This window comes from Petromyzon marinus, chromosome 9 (genome assembly GCF_048934315.1).
Source record: "Petromyzon marinus isolate PM22_M1 ecotype Great Lakes invasive population chromosome 9, UKy_Petmar_22M1.pri1.0, whole genome shotgun sequence".
Taxonomy (NCBI): domain Eukaryota; kingdom Metazoa; phylum Chordata; class Hyperoartia; order Petromyzontiformes; family Petromyzontidae; genus Petromyzon; species Petromyzon marinus.
The window spans coordinates 7,091,640-7,110,288 of NC_133675.1; positions in this window are offsets into that span (position 1 = coordinate 7,091,640).

The following is an 18,649-nucleotide window of genomic DNA, read 5'->3' on the forward strand; positions in this document are numbered from 1 at the left end:
TTTAATACATTTAAGGAACCATTGCAGTAAGATGAACTCAAGCGTGCAATGAAGTAAAACTTAGAAAATGATTCAAGCAAGGAGATACGCATCTACGTTTTATTATTGCTTTATTTTATACATATCAGGTAAAATGTTGGCTCTGTATGTTCTGACCAAGCCTGATAGCAACAGAAGATCATAATAAAGGTTTTTTTGGATTGGATCGCGTTATTTATAAACGTGTCGCAACCCTCCACCACCCGACACGGCCAATCAGTAAACTATGTGTCACGTTGACAAAAGACAAATAGTTCACTAACTTAGCCCACCGGTGTGTTGAAAAGTGGATCCACAACATTTACAATTTGAGTGCATTTCGCTGGTAATTACATCCAGCGTCTTCGGACGATTTGCCAGAATAGGGAAGCCATCCACCTGCTTCTGGTCTTCAATAGTGCAGGATGACGTCATCATTGTTGAACCCCCCATCAAGATTCGAGATCAGAGGCGGAGTTGGGGGCGGATGCAATTATGTAATAGATGAGTAATCAGACACTTAGCATGTGACTCACCTGTAAGGAATTGCAATGTGTTGTGTATTGCTTAATAACTAGCTTTTTTGCCCGTCCAAGGACGGGTATTTCTTGCAGTAAATCTGAAATATTCAATAGAAAAATTGTTCAGCTCATGAATATTAATGAGGGGGGGTGTTGCCCCATGTGGAGTGACGTCAAGTGCGGGGGTGGGCCTCATGAGGAGTAACGTCACGCGCGGGACACACATTCTTGATTTGAAGCTTTCGTGACTGCAAGGATTCATACTCTCAAGGATTCATACTCTTTTATTTTTATTTTACCTACGTGACTTTACCGAAAAAAAAACAAAGAGTATGAACACATTCTTGGCTCATTATATTAGTAATACGCTTGCAGGCTGCGCTGACTCTGTAGCTATCACAGCGGTTGAAATTATTTGAATTCTTCTCAATTTCTATTGATTCTCTAATGAGTCTTGGCCAGTAATAATTAGTTCTGCATAACACTTCAACGTTATCAAAATCAATTGAATGTCCTTGTTGGCCAGCATGCTCTGCCACTGCTGACAGCTGTGTTTGGGAGAATTTAATGTTCCTTTGGTAGTTCTTTTAGCCTTACGCTAATGTTACATCCCGTCTGTCCAATATAAACTATTGATCCGATATACACCTTCTGTTGATAAGTTCGATAATTCATCTTTAGTACAAGACACGAGTTTTTGAATTTTGTGTACCATTCCAAATCTCACTATCATGTTTTTCTTTGCAAAACACGGGTTAATTTGTCAGTAACTCCCGAGATATATGGTATTTTAATTGTTTTGATAATCTGATCACTTTCAGCAGTATTGTTGTTCAGTCTTGGTTTGGCATTCAATGCTCTGTTAATTTGAGCATTATTGTAGCCATTTAGTCATAGTGCTTCTTTAACATGTTTAATCTCTTTCCTTAGACTTTCACCATCTGACACTGTCTTTGCCCGATGTATGAGCGTCTTGATGAGAGAGGATTTCTGTGCTGGGTGATAATGCGAATCTGCATTCAGATAGGCATCAGTGTCCGTGCTCTTTCGGTAGACGCTCTCTGTGTGGTGTTATTTTGCCATTTTGACCGCGTCCAAGCAAAATATCCACGAAGGGGAGTGTGTTGTTCACCTCCATTCCTATGGTGAACTGAATGGCTGGGTTTTGTGCATTGAGATGATTTAAAAATTAATCAAGTGTATCTTTACCATGTGGCCAGACAACCAAAGTATAATCGACATACCTAAACCAAAAGGATGGTTTTAATGTACTTGAGGCAAGTGCTCTTGTTTCAAAGTTTTCCATGTACAGATTTGCTTAGCAGGAGACAAAGGAGAGCCCATTGCTGCTCCTTCCTTTTGTTTAAAGAAGTCACCTCTCCAGCAGAAATAAGTGTTATTTAGACAATGGTCAGCTAGATTTTGAATATCTTCTGGTGAACCTGTCCTATTTACTAGTGTATCAAGTAATTTAAGTGACTCGTTAACTGAAACCTTGGTGAATAGAGAAATCACATCAAAACTTACCAGAATATCATTAAGGTTAAGTTTAATATTTTTAATCACATTCACAAAATGTTCTGAATTTCTTATATATTAAGATGTCCTACCGATGTAGGGCTGTATTTGTTTAGTTACGTATTTTGCTCATTTATATGTGGCAGAGCCTATTGTACTTAATGGGATAACTTTTTTATGAATTTTTGGTAGCCCATACAATCTTGGTGATTTTGAGGCCCATAGCTTAATTTGGTATTGCTCAGTCTTGGGGATTAATGAATTTGCAATGATTGCAGAAGTCTTGCGTTCTAAAGTATTGATTGCATCTCGTTTAATTTTTTATATTATCATAATCTGATCAGGACATCACTACAATAGTGCGGCCTTTATCAGCTGCCAGAATTTGAATTTCTTTATTTAATCGAAGCTCTCTTAAGGCTTTTGCTTCACCAAAGCTAATATTTTTTTGGGGTATTTTTCTATTCCAAATTATTTTGGCAACCTCGTGTCTAGACTTCTCTGCCTCGTTATGTGGAAGATGTCTGGCCGCTGATTCCACCTGGGCAATTATCTCATCGACTGGAATTGTGCGTGGAGCAACGGCAAAGTTAAGGCCTTTAGAAAGGACGGAAATCATGTCACTGATTAAATCACCGAAAAATCCATGAGACTACCGTGGCTCTTAACCTTAACTGCAGCCTTACACCCCTTCGGTTCTCAATCGTAAAAAAAAGTTTAATATTAATAAATACATAGGTTTGATGAAACAAAGACGTTGTACTTACTTGCCCGTGCTTAATTTGTGTTTCTATTCTTTACCTTCTAAAATCTAGCTTGTCTCACATCCCCAGAAAAGGCATCTCGCGCCCCCAGGGGGTGCGTGCACACCAGCTTAAGTAGAACCACTGCATTAGAACAATAGCTCAAAAGTGAACAGAGACATGTGGAGGGATCCAGGCTTTCAATTACACTGAGAGTCAGAAAGAAAAAACGGATGCAATAAAAGAAAATATAAATCAGAGACGTTGACTGTTAAGGAAAGCAAATAGGCTTGGACAGAACACATCATTAGATGTGGTTATGGCAGATGGATGAGACTGGTAGTGAAATGGGCAACCAAAGGAGATGATAATCACCATAGTAATGTATTTTTTTGCCATTGAAGAATACAATAAGGGAGAGTAATGACATGGAAGAGGGGGCATCATCCAGCAGCAGATAGAAAATGGCTTCTGACGATGATGATACTGAAATAATTGATGTAAAGGTGTACATTTGTCTGTATAACAGAATCTCTTGCCTGGCGCGAATTAATGAAACAAATGCGAGTAAGTGCCTGCAGGCAGCTCTTAATATTACCCAGCACAAAGCCTACGAGTGGCATCCACGGTATAATTAGTAGAAGCGGAACAGCTTGAGAAACAAAGTTAAATTTGTAATATAAATCTTCCGTAATCCCTCAAGATCCAGATCATAGAGTATACGGTGGGTACAGGTAAAGTTGCAGTCCTGCCATTGCTTGGGCACACCACTGCTGGCGGAAGAGGGAGCTCAAATGCGCTACTCTAGAAGATATTTGGCCGACTCCTTCACGCTGGCCAGACATCCTTGAAGAGGTGGGAGTACTCTCACTTTACCCCACCACACGTGACCTCTCAATCAACTATATATAATATGGGAAACAATATTCCCAGCTGTATGTATGGCTGCTGAAAAGACATGACAGCAAATGCCTTAATACATTTCTGTAATACTATTACCATCGCCAGTTAGAGTTTTATTTTTAAAAAAATCATGCTATGTGCCCTGACCAATAAAGTTTAATACATGGCCACATTTTTACACGACGATTGACTAAGAGGTGTTTACGTCAATTTGCAAGGCAGCGCATGTCCAGAGTGATGTCCTGCTCAAATGAACGTTGAGAAGGTTGCTCACCTCACGGCTACAGCCCTGAGCCAGTGGAGGAAATTCCAGTAATCTATCACTGGGGCGAGTCTATCCGTAGGACAACCCCTACTGACTTCCCCACAAAGTGATCAATATTTTATCGACCCCAGAAGATGATGGGCTGAGTCAACCCATAACCAGGGCTTGAACTCTCAACCTAATTCCGAATGCTCTCCCGCCGAGCCACCAGGCCGGTGTGTGTTAAATACACACATGACGTCGCCTATGCACAAAAACAGCAGTCCTTTAACTTCCTCAACAGTTTTGCTTTGCTCTAATCTGAAAAATTCCCAATCTCTTTAATGAAATTGCGTAGGGACTTCGCGCGGCACCCCTAGCGAATCGCGGCCAGCATTTTTCACACGTCAATTTCAGTCGGTTAATTTCATGAGTAGGAAATGAACGCGGCGCGAGCGCCAGATGTTTGAAGCTCGCAGTGATCAATAACAATTAAATGAAGAGTGACTGGTGGCACCTCGCTCCCCGACAGCCAGTTTCGGCCTAGCGCGTGCACATCCCCCCCCCCTCCTCCCCCTCACTAATTACTCCGAGAGCTTCTCTCTGGTGTGCTGCCACGACGCGCATCCCGGGGCTATGCTGCCACTGTGGCTGCCGCTGTAGCAGCCACTGTGGCAGCCGCGGTGGCTGCCGCTGTGGCTGCCGCTGTGGCTGCTGCCGCTGCCTGCACCACGCATGACTTCGTTTTGTCTGTTTCCCCTACTCTCGAGGACCCTCGCTGGTGGGCACGTAAGATGCCTACAATCGAGTGTGCGAGTGGCCATTAACTCTGTGCTACTAGTTGTAGGAGTAGTGGTGTGGTGTGTATGTGAGAGAGAGAGAGAGCAATAGAGAGAGCAATAGAGAGAGCAATAGAGAGAGCAATAGAGAGAGCAATAGAGAGAGCAATAGAGAGAGCAATAGAGAGAGCAATAGAGAGAGCAATAGAGAGAGCAATAGAGAGAGCAATAGAGAGAGCAATAGAGAGAGAGACAGCGTAAACGTAAATTAAATAACCGTTGAGGCTCGTGCACTTTTACGAATATCCCGCGTCTGTTTTGAGGGTGAAATGTGTACCATGCGGAAAGGAAGCTTTGCATTGGTAATTTTTTTATCCGTTGTCGTTTTATAATGTACTGAGTAATTAGGAGATTCCAAATGCCACGTTAAAATACAATTCTGAAATGATAATAAGTGCACAAGTCTTATTTTTTTCTTTTACAGCCCAGAAAATGTCATCATGTTTTTTGTTATCATGTTTCATAATACATTTGATTAATTCTGTGAAGTGAAAAAGAGGCCTTAACAAACGTGTAATTGCTGAAATAGATTATTTGACGGATGGAACAGTTTAATAATGTCTGCCTGTAGGAAACATCTGCACTTTCATAATTCGCACATTGCAATGATAGCACGAAATTAATGTTAACAGTGTTTTTCATTCGGAAATACGCAAGTGACTCAAAGCCTAATTTCAGTCATATACAGTGTTCGTGGTCAGCGCTTTATACGTTTCTGCTTCCACAAAATGAGAGAAAACAGCAGGGACTGGGTGGAGAATGCAAGCTTATGATTAAAAAGGGTGCCATCTTTAGCCCCACACCGGGCATATGGCTTGGCAATTAGCTACTGGGAAAAGGCGCATAAATTAGCATGGGTAATGGCCCGCTCCTGCTATTTAATATGCTAATCCTCACTGCCGCGTCCAAACACCTTCTGCTGCCACCAAATACATCTGCATTACAATTAGCACTGCTTTGCATAATTAATGAGTGCTCCCAAGTTTTTGTTCATGAGTAATTATATTAATGGGATGACGGGAGGATCGCAGGGTGTAACAGATACTTCCATGTTTGTCACCGTAAATAAAATAAACGACTCCTCTCCTCGTCGCGAGCACGACGCGAGGCCCGCGCTGGGTCAGCGTGGTAAGAACTCCGAAGGTTTAAATTGTCCGCTAATCGACATATGCTTTGCTCTGCCCAATTTCATGGTGCCAGTGTGAAACGCATTGCTTTTAATGCTTCAATAGGTTGGGGCATCCAGAAAGTCACAAAGTGACCCAGATGAAATTTAAAAAAGAAATGTGTGAAGGGAGCTGGTCTTGTAATAATATACACGTCGTGTGTGTGAGTGTCATGTGTTTATGTGTGAAGAAGGGTACCAGGCACCTATGTCCTTCATAGGTGCCACTCGCTAACAGCACTTGCCCCAACAGTCTGTTAAGGCTACACGGGGGGATCTTTGGAGAGGCGGTTGGAAAATTATGCTACAAACCCACCGACCTTATTTAGATTCTTGCTCAAAGCCAGCATCAATATCGGACATGATCGTGTCCCTCGCTGAGGTCGACTCAGCCTTAAATGAGTACTCGGAGCAATATGTAAACATTAGCAACTGGGGAACCAAGGTGGCTGGGTGTTGTGCTGGCCACACCAACTTCTTGTGTGATATGCTGCCTTTGATAGGTGCTCGCCGACAGTACTTGCCTCACCAGCCTAATTTTGGTATACTGGAGATGTGTCTTTGCATAATTTCTGCAGGTAAAGCAGGATTGTCCACCACCTTCGGTGCTACCAGTGCACCGGGCCTAGCTCTCTAGGCAGCTCACGTCATCATAGCCTTATGGCTTCTTCACTGTTGAGCATGAAGGGCTCTGGTTTAAACTGAAGCCACAGGGAATTTCACTGGTAGCGACCATTTGCCCAGATGTGAGAACAGACTTTTGTCTTTCGGCCCAGATGTGGGTTCAGAAACAGGTAGGTGGATGGCAGACAAAAAGCAATGGATTGGATCCAAATATTATTCTGGCTCTGGGCTTGGGAAAAATGTTAATTCATATTGCGTGTAAGTATGGACTGGGATTTGTAAATGTTGGAAATGTGTGCCGTAACACAAGCAGCTCAAAATATGCACAGCCAACATTGGTACTCAGAGCACCGCCAGCTTCCAAAGTGGGCAAATTTAGTGCGATTACCTTTACAGCTTGGCAGTCATCACTCCCATAATTTCCCTCGCCATAGACTTATTGCAACTCAGGAAATGCAGCTACTTAAGTGTTCGTTGCAAAAGCTACTGAAGGAATAGTGAATATTTTCAGGATATCAATGCGTGTTGAAGAATGTCGTTCAGTATAAATAATGTAATTTTTTTAATTGGCATCATTACCTGAATGTCACCATCAAATAAAAATGGGAAACATCTTTCAAAATTGCATTTACAGCTTTGTTTTGACATCATATGAGCAATATAACAAAATAAAAATTCTAAGGTCTGGTTTGAAATTAACATTAGCGCAGTCATGTTATTGCTTCTCTGCATCTTGAACCATGTTTGGTGAGGGTTTTTCCATAAATAACAAATCAGATTTTTTTTTTAAATCAGTTTATTCCCTCGATTGCCATGTTATGTGCTTATGCCACCACCATGAACATTATTCCTAAATAATTGTTATCCAAAAGAGCTACATTGAGGATGGTAACACTCGAGACTGAAACTTGGAAGCTTAAGCACACCGACATATATAAAAGGGTATTTTTCATTCACTAGAAATGTCCTGCTGACATCCAATACTGCCATCTGCTGGCTTTTATAATAAAGTGTTTCTAATGAACAAATGTTCCGAATACAATATGCGAATCCTTTGACCTCATTTCGTAAATAACTCCATTGAAAATATTTTGTTTATTTCTTCAACCCCGCGGCAACATCAAATTATTGTCTCAATGTATTAATTTAAGGCCTAAAACCCATTAGATTTCAGATGCTTTTCAGGGTTGAGGTATGTGAATGAGTGACCACCGTACATTGCACACGTTGCCAAAGAAGACTGCCGGGCTAGGTGGTGTACAGCAGAGGGCAACGCAGTAAAATCTACTGCTGTAGATTGATCCTTATCTTGTGCTGCAACGTACTACCTCTGCTCCCATTTCTATGCTGCTCACCTTGACCAACCCGCCCTGACCACGTAGTGTGGATCAAATGACCCCCACCCACATTACCAACAGTGTGTGGAGACCCTCATCCACCATTGGATTGAGGTTGACAGGGTCTGTCCACATGTCCATGAACATTATGATGAAGGCCTCCTATAGGTTGTGGGGATTTTTTTATCATACTTTACCACACTAGTCCGTGCGCATCCAAGACAAGATCAGATATCACTTGCAGTAGCAATTGATGTTGAAAACTCAAGTCATGGGATTCATAGGTAAGTGCGCTCACCACGGCACCAACACTGCAGTGTACTGAAGTCTAAGAACTTTAAAGTTTAATAATATTCTCAAATGATAAATAATCAAATATTTGAAAAAGTCAACACACCCTACATGAACACTGCAAGTAATCATAAAACGTTAGGTATTAACAAAGTATGTTCAGGAACGAGGCAATCCACACAGTGGTATTTTTTGTTGGTGCAACAAATGTATGTAATGGTTATTGGCATTTCGTTTTGTTTTTTGAGGTGTTAAATTGCGAACTTTCTCGTGGAAAAAAGTGTCAACTTTAAACCTTTTTAAAGTACCACATTTTCTCTGTACTAAAGTCCCACCTCTTTACCACTGGGAAAAATGTTTGCCAAAATATGAATCAGACCTGGATTGCTTCTTTTCGTGCTTTTAATCAAACTGATTCTATTCGTGAGCATTACAACTTAAAATCTAGGTCAAATTTTGTTTTTATAAAATTTTATATTCATGAAATTAATACAGTATAGGTGTTTGGTTTGCTATCCATTACGCCACACTTCCAATTAGCGTGGTTGGCTACGTACGATGCGAAAGAAGTTCAACGTACATACGGTATGGTGATGTCAGAAGAATGCCTCAAAACAGGAATCGAACAAAAGCAAACGGCAAAGCTGGTGGAAGGAAACCGAGACAGACAATGACTTAGAAAAACGACGGAACTGATGGAGCGGAGAAAGAGGCACCAGAGCGGAGCAGAATGACATGGAAACATCAACAACAGATGGGCTATGATGATGATCGCCGATGGTGGAGGCCCTGCTGCCACACATTCGTGGACTCCGCCGCCTCTGTCAAGGGGCTGGATGGGAAAAGAGAAGGAGCGCGTTAATGCAGTAAATGCAATCCTGAACCTAAACTTCAAATGTCAACTTAACGGTTATTTTTTTATTTAAAGCTTTCGTGACTGCAGAGATTCGTATTCTTGGTTCTTTCGGTAAAGTCACGTAGAAAACCACAGCAAGAAAATTTTAAATTTTCTTGAAATTTTCTTGCTGTGGTTTGCACGCCTAAAGATGATTGCTTGTGTTGCAGTCGAAACGTCGTGAGAATTGTATTGTTTTATATTTTTATTATTTTATTGTTTCCCTTCTACGTGACTTTACCGAAAGAACCAAGAATATTAACGGTTAATGTAACAGTCAAACAACATGCCACTTTATTGCAAATCAGGTGTGCAAAATGTACCGATAAATCACGATCATTACCAATAATCTCGATGATTACCGTTAATGACGATCATTACGGCGGCGTTCAAATGTTCACCTCCCAATAACATTCCCTATTAAAAAAAAATCTCATTTGCAAATCAGCAACGCATCAATTTGTTTAAAATGTATTATAACACACATTTTCACAGCGATTAATTCACTACAGCTGTCCCTTTGAGCACTATTTTCACGTCGCCTGTCCGATTCAGCATACGTTGGTGTAGAAGTCTCTGTGAATAATAGCCATGTCTCAGTAAAGTGAATTCAATATATATTTTTAAAACCTCCGTCTGACATTACTTTGCAAAAAAAACCTGTGAATAATAAGGTGTTCATGCAACAGCTTTATGATGCTTTTAACAACAACACCAACAACAACAACCTTGGGTACGGCTCAGGAACATAATGCATTTCAAGGCATTGGGCAATCCCATGAACATAAGATTACCTGCCGCAGCAGGTTCATAACATTAATGAGCATGTTGAGTCTGCACTCATTGTAGGAATCAATCCATAGTGTATGGGCAGGATGAGTATGAATCTGCAACTGTGTTATGACATCATGACTCCGCCCATAGTCTTAGTAGACCAATCAGGCTCCGATCAGTCTCACCCAGTGACAGATCCAGGGGGATGGCGACGGTAGCACCCATTGAGATGCCAGCAGGTGGTCCTCTATTTGATAAATATTTACCAGAGAAAATACATTGCATGTTTTTTGTATGTATGTTGAAAAATTTCGCACCGTCCGTAGCCAACCGTGCTAATCGGAGGTGCGGAGGGAAGGACAACAAACAAACCCCACAAAAAACAGTTATAAAGAAATTACTTTTCAATATAGATTTTAAAAGTGCATAGCTCCAGTGGCTTCCTAATATCGGAAGGAAGAGCGTTCCAGACGGCTGTAGTAGCGCATGTGAAAGCGTGCGATGCAGTGACGGTCTTTGTTCGATGTCCCCTAGCTACGGACTCGTCCCACAAATAATAGAGTGAACCCTACGGTGGTTGCTCAGGGGCCAATACTGAGCTAGCGACTCTGAGTTCTTAGGTTTGAATTTGGGCAGACACCCGTGAATTTATTGGGCGCTCACGTATAGTGAGCTGATGATCTCAGCCCAGTCGCCAATGACTACATGCACAAAAGTCACCGTTATGAAATTGGTTTGTCACTTAATTTGGCTAACTTCCATCTTTGAGAATAAAACCAAGTAATTTTTATTGACGTGTGACAAACACTTCTTTGCAGGGCATGTTTCCAGAATGAGGATTACAGGGTCTATTCAAGTGTAGTTATGTGATTTCACATTTCGTGGCCATTCCTTGACAGGGTGATACACTGCCATTCGCGAAGTTCAAAAAGGAAATTTCTGTCTCCTCACATGGCGACAATAGCACCATTGTAAGTTATTCATGAAAAAAGCAAAACATGGAAACAAGAGGCTGGATTACCCCGAGTGCTCATCTGCATTGACATTCCTGAGTCAGTGGTGACATTCCACATTCCTGAGTCAGTGGTGACATTCCACATTCATATGGCAGAGACCAGGCTCCCCAGTGAACCACCACTATTGCTGACCTATTACCACTGCTGTTGTCCAATATATCCAGAAAATCAGTCCAATTATATAATTTGCACTGTCATTCTATTACGACCAATCTGAGCAACGCACATATGTTAAAGGTAACCAAGGTAAACAATTTAAAGTCAATGATTCGCTGTCATCTCTATCTTGTCTGTAACTCTCGTCTCTTCTCTCACGACATGTCTCTATCAACATCTGTCATATATCGCTAGATTTATGTCTCATCTGTGTCTCTCTACACTCATCTCACGACATCTCTATCTTTTGTTCAAAGCAGTCCCATCTCGCGACACCATACAGCACCACCACTAGTTAAAGGTATTATAAATAAGTATGCCGTTATAAGATCATTATAAGAACGAAGGGGACATAAGCACTTTAGCTGTAGTCCCACGACCAACAAACAATATCTGTGCTTCCTTACTCAACACCACTGTCTGCACCACGGTGCATTTATCACCTTTGCTAATTTTTACATTATCAATAACAGCAAATATCTCAGTTGACAGCACTGTGAGTGGGTGTTCGAGGGAAACAATGCATATGTTATCTGCGTCTCTTTTAAATGCGTGAGCGAGTGTTTAACGTGAGGCAGGCAGGAATACCAAATGTCAAATTATAAGCGGGACATTTAAAATGGCTTATAAAAACGGTATTGTTAAATGAGTGACTAATAAGCTGTGTAACGTGTCGATTTGACAGGTGTTCCGTAATAAGGCGGATTTGACATGCGCGCGTTCGTCCCATCGTAACTTTGTGATGCAAAATAAACAGACACTCTCAATTAGTGAGCCTCCATAAGCTACAGGTGGCATTAATTTCAGCAGTTAAAAAATATGTATATTTCTAAATATAACTTGCTCCACTCTACACCACCGCCTTCCGTGGTGTTGTGTCGTGCATTGTAAAAAAATATGTCCAGAATAGTTACGCCAATGTGAGCATAGGTGTTTTGTTATCATAGAAGTATTGTTGCAGAAAAAAAAACCTACGAAATGTCCATTTATTCTCAGTACATTTCAATTACCAGTTGACATAGTAACCAATAAATAGAGCAAAACAAATATTGTTTTCATGAACTGCACACAGTCCCCAGCAGTCAATGAAATCAATTCCCAGCCGCATCCTGGCTAAAGTGTGCAAGCACAATGGGGCGCAGAATGGGGAAATAATGTCTCGAAACGCCATACGTATCTGGATATATCGGTATAGAATTCTAGTGTCAACTGAGCCGGCAGCCTTCCGACATACTCATCGCACAAACCTGTAGCTACTGCCAGCAGATTCCTGCTATTTTCAAAACAATGGACTTGTGCGATCCATTATAATAAGAATGTCCGGCTGCATAGGTTTTCGTGTTTGCGCCTGTACAGCCAGGGACGCGATTCATGGGGAACGTGGCAGCGTAATGCGACGCTTTGGGGCCCAGTTGGCCACAAGGGGGACCCGAATCAACAGATAAAAACAATTAACCATAAATGCCCAAATAACATTGTTACAAATTAAGAAACAATATTCCCGAAAAAAAACACAGCGTAAAATATAGTGGCCTCTACTTATGTTTGCTCTTGAACACCAGCCTATTTTGTGAACCGACATGCAACACTCATGATAACTTAATTGTGACTATTGGCTTTGAAAAGTATTTTATTAATACCGTTACTGCGAGAATGTCTTCCTCTAAACCCAATACTGTACACGGTGCAACTAACATCACACATACATCGATATAATCTACATATTATTGTATACGGGTTCAAAACATCCATAGCTATTTCAGTAAAAGTGAGTCAGGATAAAGGAAAGAGGGAGGGGGGATACCTGTCAACCTCTTATCAGTGCCCTACCTGATTACAGACTAATTCAGACCTTATTGGTCACCCCGTGCCCTCATAAATCTCAAAGTTCATCCTACAAAGTCCCATCACAAGGGAGAAACGCAACACAAATGTTTTGCCCGTATTGAAACGTCTGTACGCCGTATGGACCTGAACACTCTTTTACCCTGTGCAAGAATGCCTACAGGTGAACCGTACGAGTTGACAGCTATGGGGGCGGGGTGGAGGGCACAGTCGTATCTTGCCATCGCCCCTGCGTACAGCTCACCGACGTGCGTTTCCGTTTGTTGCTCATCCAACTCCCACCAGGAACTTAAACGAGCTCCAAGGACGTGGAGCGAAATGTCGGGACCTCATGCGGTACCCGAACTACAACGAAAACACGTTGGGACGAATTTTTTGCAGACAATTTGTGCGTCCACTACACTGAACGGAGACCTTGCTCCGCTGTGTCAGTCATGCTCATTGTTTGATCGTCCCGTGCGTCACTGCTTCGGCGGTGAGTACGGGTTGGGGAAGTAGCTATGGCTTGGGAATCGAACCAGTGCGCAAATCACTGTTTGACCACTCTTTCTTCCCAAGCGTCATTCAAGAAAAAAAAACATTTGATCGAACATTTTTTTAAACAATTCACCCTCTCCGATTGCTATTCAATTAAAGATTCGAGTATTTGCTGTGTCGTTTTAGCGTTGGCGTTTGTATTGTTTAGCATAGAGTCATGGCGTAAGAAAGCAAATGCAGGGTAGCACCTTTACCTTGCGTTGTTTATCTAATATCATTTTATATTTATAAAGCGTCTTCACCGAAAGGTTATCGACGTAGTTTAAAAAAAGGGTGACCAAATATAATTATTTATATTGCAGGGGCGTGCAAGGGTTGAGGAATTAGTGACCGCGACCGAGGGGTACTTAGGGATCACGAAATGGTATGGGAGGGACGGGAAGGAGTGGAGGGGCGAGCGGAGGGAAGAAGAAGAACACGAGAATGGGCAATGGAGAAGAGGTGAGGCTTTAAGAAAGGAACGCGACTTTACCAAAAGAAACCAAGAGTATGGATTCCTGCAGTCACAAAAGCTTCAAATCAAGTTTGAACGGAAGGACGTGAAGGAAGGGGACTGCTTAACGAAGAGGGGCCCTTTGGTCCAGTCTTCTTTCGTTTGGCTGATGCAGATGCAGAGCATCAACTACAATTTCACATGAAGGTGGTCAAGGCAGACGACCGCGTCCAGTGGATGGGGTGCAAGGAGGAGGCAGGACCGCAAACGTGGATTGGGCACAGGGAGAAGGAGGGACTGAGAGAGGGAGACGTTTAGGAACGTGGAGGACGAGAGGCGAGGTGCGGCGGGGTGCAACCCCATGAAGATATTTAAAGATGAGCGTCAGATATTTGAAGAGGCGGCGGTAGTAAGAGCAGAAGCGAAGTGGTAGAAGTATAGGGGAGATTGTAGGTGACATCGTACGGTAGCATTTTGAATTTGTTGGAGGTGGGTGAGAGCAGAGGCAGGGAGAACAAGATAATTTCCTTGTAAACATCAAAGCATCAACCAGCAGTTTGGCAACGTGAACTGACAGTAACAGGGCGGCACTTTCATGATGTTGAATAGATAAAAGCGGCAGATGCCAGCAGTAGCAGAGATGTGGGTGGAAGCAGTGAGGGGAAGAGTCAAAAGGTGAGAACGGAGATGGCGGTGGGAAAAAAAAGTGGTGTGTGGGGGCTTAGGGGATCGTGGAGGGAAGCGAAGGTAAAGTGATGGTTAGTTGTTCTTATTCACAGTTTTCTGTCCTTCCGCGCACCTCCGGTTAGCACGGTTGGCTACATACGGTGCGAAAGAAGTTCAACACACATAGGTACTGTACATGGTGAGGGTGAGGAGAAGGTGATAGAAAGGGGGACGGAGGTTTGTATTGATGGAGGAAGGTGTGCAATGAGGGAGGAAAATGAAGTCTGGGGTGTCTCCGGATGTATGGGGTAGGGGGCGTGGAGATTAAATTATCTGGTTAGAGGGAGAAGAACTGCATAGATGGAGGGAAAATTGAGGTGGGGGTTGAAGTCACCCAGGAGAATGAGGGGATGGGGGAAGATGTAAAATAGAGGAAATACGGCAGTCAAGATGGCCAAGGAAGGGCTAAGCATTTATTTTATTCAAATTGATGCATCGTTGGATGCCTGATTCCAAGAAAATCTATGGTTAAAGTATAAATCCCTAAAGGGAGTTAACTTTACTCGTATGGTTTCGTTAGTCAGTCCACAGTGACTATATTATTAACTTATTCAGCAGCATGAATTATTTACGTCACAGACCGAAGGTGTGATTATTTTTTATCCCCCCCCCCCATAAAAACAACCAAGTATTCAACTTTACAAGTTTGTACACATTTCTAAAAGTTTTTAAATGCAAATATTCAATTTTAAGCGTAATTGCATACTTGCCATATCATCTCGTAAAGACAAAAACAATGTATCCCAAATAATTTGGTCCACCCTGACAATATATGAAATGATCAATAAAATGATTGTTGATTTGTTTGTTGGTGTATCGTGGAAAATTATCAATGACTGTATTAAGTAATGCTTAAAATATATATATTTTGTCACGAAAAATAACAAAAACACATCAAACCATTTTTCCCCCGCACGCCTTCAGAATATAAATTACACACGGTGCAAGACCACGATTCTCATTTGTTACTGAGCCTTAAAAAAACAATGCTTAGCTTCGGCTGCCCTACCCTGACTCGCATACATTTGACCAGCGACACGCTTCAGCAGATCACCAACAGTCAAACGCGTCTTTTAAAACATCTATTGACACGAAATGCCATTTTAAAGTGCATCTTTGCACCAGATATAAAGCCCCACACAGGTGCAGGGTACTAAAGTATGATAGCACACGCGCACACGTGCAATGTCCGCCAAACATGTTCATCACAAAGCACGGCAGATGAATAAGGCTCGAGGTCAGTTTTATTTTACCCATTGTATTAAACAAAAATGCTTTAAGAAGAGCCTTTCGGTTTCCTCAGCGCTACATTTAAACGCGGGAATTATCCATCCAAGATAGCTATGGCAAAAAAGGTTTCAGATTGTTAATATATAAAATCCACTTTCGTCATTAATGATGCACCTTGGAGAGAGAGAAAAAAACACCGACAGAATTGAATCAGACGAGTTGTATGGGACGCCAGGCATATGTGAATAATTTGTGGAATGTTGCAATGGCTTTATTTGGTGTTCTTTGCATTTGTAATAGTGTAACTTCACAATCTGAGCTTCAGACGATTGATGATTGGGGAATATGCTTCAAGAGCTCAAATCAATATTTGTCCACCATTGTGCAAGCACCACTGCAGTATATTGTTCTGTAAAAATGTGGTTGTTTTGTGAAAGCGAATATCATGAAATAACAAAGCATGCAAATGGTTCCTGTGTTATACAAGCTGTACTTTTTTATAATTCTGAAAAAGAAGGGTATTTATGAAATAAAGAAAAACACTTAACACAATTTGCGATGCGTGTTCTATGCATAAGGGACATTATCCAAAACGTCGCCTATTATATATTTTCCTTTTAAGCCAGTAATATCGACGAATGTGTTGAGTTGTTTTGTACTTGTATGCCACTAACAACGGAGTATCACCAAATAATTTGTATGTATTAAAAAGTATATTTATTTATGTGTGACGATAAGTATAATTTGTATACAGTGAGGGAAAAAAAGATTTGATCCCCTGCTGATTTTGTACGTTTGCCCACTGACAAATAAATTATCAGTCTATAATTTTAATTGTAGGTTTATTTGAAAATTGAGAGACAGAATAACAACAAAAAAATCCAGAATAACGCATGTCAAAAATGTTATAAACTTATTTGCATTTTAATGAGGGAAATAAGTATTTGACACCCTCTCAATCAGAAAGATTTCTGGCTCCTAGGTGTCGTTTATACAGTAATTGGTGGCAAAACCTTTGTTGGCAATCATAGAGGTCAGACGTTTCTTGTAGTTGGCCACCAGGTTTGCACACATCTCAGGACGGATTTTGTTCCACTCCTCTTTGCAGATCTTCTTCATTTCATTAAGGTTTCGAGGCTGACGTTTGGCAACTCGAACCTTCAGCTCCCCCCACAGATTTTCTATAGGATTAAGGTCTGGAGACTGGCTAGGCCACTCCAGGACCTTAATGTGCTTCTTCTTGAGCCACTCATTTGTTGCCTTGGCCGTGTATTTTGGGTCATTGTCATGCTGGAATACCCATTCACGACCCATTTTCAATGCCCTGGCTGATGTTCATTGGCAAACTTCAGACGGGCATGTATATGTGCTTTCTTGAGCAGGGGAACCTTGCGGGCGCTGCAGGATTTCAGTCCTTCACGGCGTAGTGTGTTACCAATTGTTTTCTTGGTGACTATGGTCCCAGCTGCCTTGAAATCATTGACAAGATCCTCCCGTATAGTTCTGGGTTGATTACTCACCGTTCTCATGATCATTACAACTCCACGAGGTGAGATATTGCATGGAGCCCCAGGCCGAGGGAGATTGACAGTTCTTTTGTGTTTCTTCCATTTGCGAATAATCGCACCAACTGTTGTCGCCTTCTCACCAAGCTGCTTGGCAATGGTCTTGTTGCCCATTCCAGCCTTGTGTAGGTCTACAATCTTGTCCCTGACATCCTTGGAGAGCTCTTTGGTCTTGGCCATGGTGGAGAGTTTGGAATCTGATTGATTTATTGCTTCTGTGGGCAGGTGTCTTTTATACAGGTAACAAGCTGAGATTAGGAGCACTCCCTTTAAGATTGTGCTCCTAATCTCAGCTCGTTACCTGTATAAAAGACACCTGGGAGCCAGAAATCTTTCTGATTGAGAGGGGGTCAAATACTTTTTTCCCTCATTGAAATGCAAATCAATTTATAACATTTCTGACATGCGTTTTTCTGGATTTTTGTTGTTGTTATTCTGTCTCTCACTGTTCAAATAAACCTACCATTAAAATTATAGACTGATCATTTCTTTGTCAGTGGGCAAACGTACAAAATCAGCAGGGGATCAAATACTTTTTTCCCTCACTGTATAAGCAAACGTGTATAAAAACAATTTTTTACCTTGCCAGATAAGGCCAACTGAGCTATATAGTTATTTTTTAGAAGCGACGTGGCCTAAAATAATAGCTCAACGAAGCGGCTTATCACGTGAAAATTGATAGCGGCCAAATACTCTAAACTCAGGTTTCTAAATGTGGAAGAAAAAACCGGAGGACCCAGAGAAAAATCAACGCGACCACGGGAAAAACACACACTTGTATATCAATTATTCAAAAAGATGATAGGTAACCAAATAATTGACAATTTAGTGGCAAGCCAACCATATGAACAAAATTACATTAAAAAAATATATAACACAACGTGTAATAGTAAGTCTGCCATAGATTAAATACACCAACTACTATGAAATTAATTTCAAATTGAATTGGTGTTGGGTTAGAGATCGGTATAGGATGAAGAATAACGCCAATTTAAACATAATAAGGTCATGTCGATGCTATTTTTTCTTTACAACTAATTTTATTCTACATAGTGACTCGCCTGCTTGAAGTGTGGAAGGGATAAACATAATACATTTCTGCCCAGCACAGGTCATACGGTAGGAACAATTTAAATTGAAATTGATTCCAGATATCCATTGACAAAAAGCTAAGAAAATCCCTGTTTTAAGACACCAATATTAACTAAAATACCAAGTAACGTGTGCTTAATCTAGGAACGTGTTCCCCAGTTTTTCATATTCATCCAA